The sequence below is a fragment of the Oreochromis aureus genome, linkage group 8 (assembly GCF_013358895.1).
Source record: "Oreochromis aureus strain Israel breed Guangdong linkage group 8, ZZ_aureus, whole genome shotgun sequence".
NCBI lineage: Eukaryota > Metazoa > Chordata > Actinopteri > Cichliformes > Cichlidae > Oreochromis > Oreochromis aureus.
Window position 1 is genome coordinate 20,110,938 of NC_052949.1, and position 8,462 is coordinate 20,119,399.

Consider the following 8,462-nt stretch of genomic DNA (forward strand, 5'->3'; position numbering starts at 1 on the left):
AAAACATTTTGAGTCACATTCAGATATAAAATAACTAAATTGAAAAAAGGACACAAAATCAAATAAATCTAAAAAAAACAATAATAATTAAAAGGTAAATTTAAAAAGTCGTAATGAAACTTGTTAAAATGGATGGACCTGATTTTTATTTATTCATTCATTTATTTATTGATTGATTGATTGATTTTTTTTAAAAGAAAGAAAGAAGAAGGAAATTTGATAGTTAAGTAATACAATTCCAGAATTACGTTTTAGGAAGTGAGATTTCCTAGTTACTGTCGTCCTACAGATTGTGCAAAACTGTCATATAGTAAAATATAAAGGAAGGAGAGAAGGAAACGGAACGGAAATGAAAAAGTATTCAGTGAATTATTGCCTTTTGAAACACTGGATTCTTTTGTTTTCTAATGTTGTCCATCGTCATTTGCCTGTTGAGCCATTGAGTCACCTGACGACGTGCCTTTTTTTTAGAAAAAATCTATTAATAGACTGAAACATGTGACATCTCATCCCAAGATCAAACAGCTCCCGTCTGTGGCGGCCCCCTGTCAGTAAGGGAGCAGCCGAAAAGTAGCTGCCTAATCTGTCAAGAGATCAAGTCACCTCAATCTCGATTATCTACACCAAGCTGCACCCCCACACTGTAAACGTTGTGTTTAGATTTTATTTATTTATTTATTTATTTATTTATTTATTGTGGTTCCTGTTGCGGTATTAAGGACGATCAAAGTTTTTCCTCTTGTCATTCATACAGCTGCCCACTGATTTCGGGTTAGTGACATCACCGGATTTTGTGTCGTCTACAGAGAAGAAGTGAAAAGACTTACAACGGATACAACAGTCCCCCCTGGTGGGCTCGTCTTTGAACACTTGCCATGCTTCAGTAATATATTAAAAAAAATTACGATTCAATACGTTCTCCACATTAAAGTCAACAGTTATGGAATTTAATGCACTTAATTCCAGCGAGCGTGTGATCTATCTAATTATAATAATCATATATACTGTGTCTCTTTGTTTGTTCTTCTTTATTATTATTATATTTTTTTTACAAGCTATTTCAACTGTACACTATGTCCCTAAATAGTAATATTTACAAGATGGGGTCTACTTTTAAGATTAGCCTTAAAACTTTCCTTTTTGCTAAAGCATATAGTTAGAACTGGACCAGGTGACCCTATTGCAGCATAACTGAGGGAGGAGTAATCCTCCCTCAGTTATGCTGCAATAGACGTAGGCTGCCGGGGGATTCCCATGATGCATTGATTTTTTCCTTTCCAGTCACCTTTCTCACTCACTATGTGTTAATAGACCTCTCTGCATTGAATCCTACCTGCTATTAATCTCTGGCTCTCTTCCACAGCATGTCTTTATCCTGTTTTCCTTCTCTCACCTCAGCTGGTCGCGGCAGATGGCCCCGCCCCTCCGTGAGCCTGGTTCTGCCGGAGGTTTCTTCCTGTTAAAAGGGAGTTTTTCCTTCCCACTGTCGCCAAAGTGCTTGCTCATAGGGGGTCATATGATTGTTGGGGTTTTCTCTGTATCTATTATTGTAAGATCTACTGTACAATATAAAGTGCTTTGAGGCGATTGTTGTTGTGATTTGGCGCTATATAAATAAAATTGAATTGAATTGAATTAAATTGAACTGGAGGAGGAGAAGGTCCAGTAAGTCCTGGGGGTCATGTAGCATGTAGGGAGTTCCAGGTAAAGAGAAGGATTTTATAGGAGACGCTGGACTTGACTGGGAGCCAGTGGAGGCGTATATGGGTGGGTTTCAGAGGCTGCCAGGACTGAGAGTGAGTAAGAAGTCTGTCAGCTGAGTTCTGAACACACTACAGTCTTTCCAGGGCCTTGTTGAGCAGACCTAACAGCACACCAGTGCAGGAGTCTAGCCAGGAAGGACTGAGGGTTTCATCTGCGTAGTCTGGTGGGTGTCTGGAAATGTTCTTCAGATGGTAGAAGGCTTTTATGTGAGTGTTAATTGTATCATGTATTATTTTAGGGGATTTTTTGTTTGTTAGTTTTATTGCCAACCTGTTCCGTAAATACATACAGTCTGTGGACATGGACATCTATTGTTTATCCTTTATTTATGAGTGCTAAAGATGGATCTGGTCACCACTTCCTCTGAAGTCATCATGGCATGATGATGAAGTTATTCTGAATTAATCATGATTACAGCATTAGGAATTCTGTCATTACTGGGTTGGTTTTTAGTCTATTGCATGATCTGCAGACCTGACCACAAATAAGGCGCGAACATTACTATAACTCATGAATCATTATGATTTGATGTAGCAAGGCATGTGTGAGATACAGTTCCCTCATGTACATTTCAGCTCTATCACAATGTTTTATGTTAAGTCATGTTTAAAGTCATAATTTTAATTTCAGTTTCATTGCCTTGGTTATCAGGTTTGACTTGAAAACATGTCTAAACATCATAATCAGAGTGTAATCACCTTGCAGGTCAGTCCTGTGTCTCCTCTGTAGCCGTCGATAGGATCGGTTCTCTTCTTGCTCTAACATGAGGCACTTGATCAGTCGGTGTAGCTCTGATATGTGGCCATGCTTGATGGGTTGTGAAATAAAGCTGTCAAATCTGATCCCTGAAATCTACACTGCTCTGATCTCCAATCATTCCTCTCTGTGAAAGGAGGCATTCATTCACTGCTGTAATCTCTCTCTACGGCCCAGCGGTGACCTTGTTGGAAACATGATTTGGTTGTAACAGAGGAACAATGTGCTGGCCCTGCACTGGGCTAAGCAGAGAAGGGTTGAACAGTCGTGCCCTGCGTAGTGGAAGAGGAACGATACCTGATGCATGAGTTGATTACACTTTGTATAATATGTCAGTTGTGCCTGAAAGCCTTGCGGTTTGTTGAACTTTGAATTATGTTGACAAATGCTGAGCTCTTAATTTAAACGCTGGATCCACAGATGAATCTGGACATACTGTGGAGGTTAAGATGGAATTTTAATTGGCATGTGAGACATGAAACAGATAGTTCTACCTTAAATGCCTTGAAATCCCTCCAGAAAATGACTGAAGGGTTTGATTACCATAAAATGTACAAATAGTTAAAGGAATTAAAGGAAAAAGTTTTTCTTAATATGTAAGTCTTATTTTTGGTTCTTCTGAATGTCATGATCCCTTAAAACAGAATCATTCGCCGCTGTGCTGAAAATCCTCATCTGTTTCTGTATTTGTTTTTCCACTAAAGCTAAGGCCTTTGCATTGATTTTCTATAAAGACAGTTGTGTTTAATTGGTTGATACCGGTAACCTCTTACAAAAGCGGTGACCGGTTGAGAAAGATGGTTTGCATCATTCGTTTTACGTTGAATGTCAGCCCGTCTGAGTAGATATGCGTTCAAACTAACGAGGTAGGTTCCTCAGAAAAAAAGATGTCTGGAGAGGAAAAACTGATGTTGGGGAAGTGATTTTAGTGTCAGTCACTTCACAGACATGGTGACGATGCTATAACTTGTAATTCCTTAAAAAAAATCTGACTTCGTCATGACAAAATGTGTAGCTGTCTGTACACACTAGCTATGAGGATTTGGTCTATGACTTCCTGTTATTGCATAGACCACAAGTCATTTGCTTGTTACACTCCAGCCTGCAAATGAATCTTTAGCTTTTCATTATGGTTTGTTGGGCAAAAAAGAGAACGAAATGTGTTACATCATAATTTGCATTCACATGTCAAACAAGAGCATTCAGAGAGCCCAACTCCTCCTGAAGGACCTGATTACACCTCATTTAAATCATCTCGAGCTGATAAACAACGGGATGATAAACAACTATTTATATTCGACAATTGTAACCAAAACCTGTGTGAACTTCATCACTAGGACCAAGTTCATGTCATCGACACAGGTAAACCCAGTTTTTCCATTTGGTTTTGGTTGGCCCAATCTACAAAAGGTTTTCATAAGCTAGTTTATATAGGCTATAATTGAAATAAAGAACATAATCCAAGGCGCTGGTACTGGGAGAGGGGGTCATCTGCAAATCAGAAGGTTGCTGGTTTGATGCCTGGCTGCTCCAGTCTGCAGGCTAAATATCCCTGGGCAAGAAACTAACCCCTGCTTGCTCTCCGATGCATCCATCAGAGTATGAATTTATGTGAATGTTAGATAGAAAGCACTTACATAGAAAAGGCATAGAAAAAAGTGCTTGTAAGAATTAGTGTGAATTAGTGTGAATTAGTTGTATAAAGTACTTTGAGTGCTCAGAGTGGAAAAACGCTACACAGTATAACCAGTGCATTTAGCATTTCCTCAATAAGCTCAACAAATTGACGAGTAAGCTTAGGTAAAAAAAATAAGAGTAATCTTAATTTTTCTTTTCCTGAAAAGCAAATTAACTCAAAGTCACATTAACAAGATCAGGTATCAGAGGCAGGAACCACTTTACTAATCTACACAATAGTTCAGTTCAGTGAGAGTATAAGCTATGTAACTGATCGAGTACAAGCCAGTGATGAGGCCTCGCTGTTATGTTTCATAATTCTGAATCATAATATGACATAATCCACTGATTAATTTGTTGTAAATGCAACTGCACATTAGCAATTCAATTACAATTAGTGATATTATTATATTATAGTTATTATAAATATAAACTCTAATTTACTTTTCAAAGAAACAGTTTTATAAATAAAAAACAACTAAGCTGAACTACTGTAGATCTTCCATGAACTATGATTTGACGGTGCAGTAGTATTTATAGTAATCACTCTCCCAGTGTTTCTGTCTGTGCCTACCTCTGTTTTGAACTTGGTCCCATTGTGTCCACTTATCTCAGACATGCCTTGTTAGTCTTTGTATTCATGTCTGTATTAGTATCCTTTGGGTATTTCCTTTTTTACTTTGAAGGGTAGTTGTTATTTCGTCCCTAGTTTTAGTTTTACTTCCTGCCTTTTCCCTCCATTGTGAAAGCCTTCTCCTCTATGATTGGTTGACCTGCCGTTAATTGCTGTTTCCTGTGTTCTTCCCTAATTCATCCTAATAAAGGCTCGCTTTTAGTTTGTCCAGTCATGTTTCTGCATTCTGCATTTGGTTATATTCTTCAGCACTATTAATAATAATTTACAAACAATGTAAACTTCCTTTGCCACTGAAAACATTTTAAAAGCATTGAAACTGAGAATTGTCATTCTTATTTTCCAATTTATTCTCATTTTGAATATTAATGCAGCAAAAAAATGTGGCTTGTAGTCTGCTCTGAGTGTTCAGTAAGACTAGAATCGGAATATCTGTATATATGCTGGTACATGCATGCAAAATGTGGTTTGCTACCTTCCCCGAACAACACAGCCTGCAGATGGCACAACCTGTATATCTCAGCTTTAACAGATGTTCCCCTATACCGTCCACTGATGGACCCCAGTGCCGTCACAGATGTTGGCTTTTAATCTGTGCTGCAGTAACAGGTTGAAAGACATCTCTTCTCTTTAGCTCGAAGAGTTTCTACGATTTCTAAAAAGAATTTCAGATTCTAATTGGTCAGAAAGGAGATGTTGTATTTTTCCTTGTTAGCTCACAGTAGTTCTCAGAAGCATCGCTGAGCTCATGCAGTGATTTCCACTACAGAACCATCTGTTTTTAATGCAGTACTACCCAGTAGTTGTAGTTAATGGTGGTTTCTCCAGATCCTGTAATTTTGTAAATATAACTTTGTAATTTTTAAAAATTTTCTTTTTTTCCTTTTTTTTGCACTGCTCAATTACATTATTTTCTTTTTAACAAATTTCACAACCTGATCTCTAGCAGTCACTGATCAGGTTAAAAAAATGACAGTACAGGAAAATGGGTCAGGGGAAATGTGTGCAAGCCAATTTGGGTCCCACAGGTCATTTTGCTCCCAGTATACTCTAAATAAAATTAATTTTTAGTTAGAGTATGCTATCTACTTTTGCCCTTGTTATTGTCTTTTAAATACAAAATCTTCTTTGACCAATAAATTCTATTTGTGATGTATAGACATGGACATTTATTTTCCTCACACTTACACACTTTCCACCGCAGGGGGAGCTGTGTAACACAAAATAAAGCTGGGACCTTGAAACAGTGTCTCCTGAAAGGCTCTTCAGATCAGCCTCAGAATATTGACACTTACCCAGAGGATGTCCTTGACGCTCTCCTCAGATAAAGCCTCGAAGGTGTCACTTACCTTTTTGGCTAAAAAAGCAAATTGACAGGTGCCCACTCAGGTCCTCACTGGGGGACTATGTGATCTCAGAGCCTGGAAACATTTTCACCTGCAACCCAATCCCAAACAGCGCTGTGCTCTGTGGGATTGGATGAGTCACCTTATCCCCTACTTTGTGTCCCATTACCTAGCAGTTGTAATGCTCACACCAGTGTAACGTGTCCAAGGTAGCAGGCGGGGCAAGCTGAGCTGGCCTGAAATTTAAATTAACCTCAGCAACATTTATGTGTGCATGGGGAACAGGTGTTGCACTACCGGCACCCTCAAAACCCGCCATGCACCCGCGCCTCTGATACGAACGAATGTACACACTCACATATATTAGCTGGAAGATCTACTGAGACACATGTCTGCTACTAGTTTAATGCTTATCTTCCCCTGCAGTTAGGCTCCCTTAACGGTGGCTGGTTTCAAAGCTACCGTGAGAGTGTGTTATTGGAGGAAAGAGGGCAGGAGAGATCGCTATTTGTGTATGTGTGTGTGCGTGCGTGCATGAGTGACTGTGGCAGGAAATGTCACAGGGAGGTTCACCATCTATTTTTCAGTGCAGCTGAAGCTCCTGCTCATCGTGGAAGGCTGTACCTGGGTTTCTTTAAGATTAAATCCAAAGAGATGATTGTTTTCTGTAACAAATTCCTGAAACTCAGGAGCACGAAGCCTCTTCATCAGATATTGCTAACAGAAAAAGTTACTCAAGCACCAGCACCAACAACCACCTTTAAATTTGTATTTTTTTCCAGAAACTTTCAATCTTTTCTAACGCTTTTCTTAAAGAACCGCTTCACAACTTGGGTAACAAGATTTTTTTACCTCGCCCCTGATGTTAGCTTAGCATAGTTTAGCTTATCTTATCTTAGCATAGCCCCAGCATGACTGTCTAAAATATATTTAGCAGCACATGTTCATGTAACCCTAGATCTTAGCCAAGAAATAATCTGGTACTTTAGCTTTTGTACAGGTAATTAATAAATTAATCAATATATAAAAATGAAACTTATTTAGATAGGCTGTTTTTTGGGGTATACCCCAGTTTTTGATCTCAATCCCCCATCAAGAAAGTGTATTTCCTAAATTGTCAGACTATTCCTTACAGACGCAGGGTTGCCTTTGGGAAAGTGAGTTTGAGAATGAGATGGAACTGGCTCAGAGTTTACTGCAACTTCTGTGGACCATCAATGAGCAGCCCAAGGGCATTTGGAAAGTGCTTTACCCAAGCAAGAGTAAGCTGGGCTGCAGAGATGGGGGCAGATGATCCCCTGTGGCATTCTCCCTCAATTTCTCCTCAAGAACTGGGTCATAGAAGATGAAGGGTGCAGTCCCAGTCTTTCTGCTCAAGTGTTTTTATGGCCACCATAAATCATTCATTGGTCTTGCTCTGCTCTAGAGGCAATTTGTGTGTCCGACACAGGGAAGCCCTTGTTGACAAACCATTCCCCTCATCTTCGACATCAAATTTCATTATTCAGCACTGCACTGGGCTATTCTTACCTTTCTATACCAGGAAAAAGAAAAAAAAACATGAGTGCATCTCAGAGTATAGTCCACTCATAAATACATTACCCTTTTTTGTGATTGGTTTGTATTGATTTCATCAAAAGAGATACGAATGCATCCTCCTATTTGCCATCCTCTGGTGAAATCAGAGATTCACTTCCCCGCCAGCTCTTTAAATGGACCCAGCAGGTCATGGCCTCATAAATGTTATTTTGAAAACCCATGCCAGTGACCGCATCAGACAATATGGTTCCCACAGGCACCATGGGAGCCTTTTAAAGGCTTGAGAGAATATGAAAAACAGCACAAAAGCAGACACTAGATAGGTGTGATCATAAAGGATTCCTCTGTGTAAAGGGATAAAAGCAATGTATGTTTGGGCTTTTCCGACCAGCTAAGAAAAAAGAAGCTCGGATATGAAATAACAAATAATTGCACATTTTTACCTCCTGAAATCTTTTTTTTCCTGAGAATGATATATGATTAGCACATTTTCCAGAGCTTCAATGTATTTGTGATATCATGTAGGCATTAATTGTCACGATTTTGCAAAGGTTGCTTATTAAGAAGTAGATAAACCACCAAATCTCTCAGATCTTTAACAACCAGAAAAAGAAAAAGGCACATCTTTTTATGTGCAGTTATAGCCAGAGGACATTCCTACACACACAATGTGTTGAATGCACATGTTGTTTAAGGCATAAGCTAGCAGGAGTTTCCTCTGAAATACTCCGTACACGCAGAGCCAG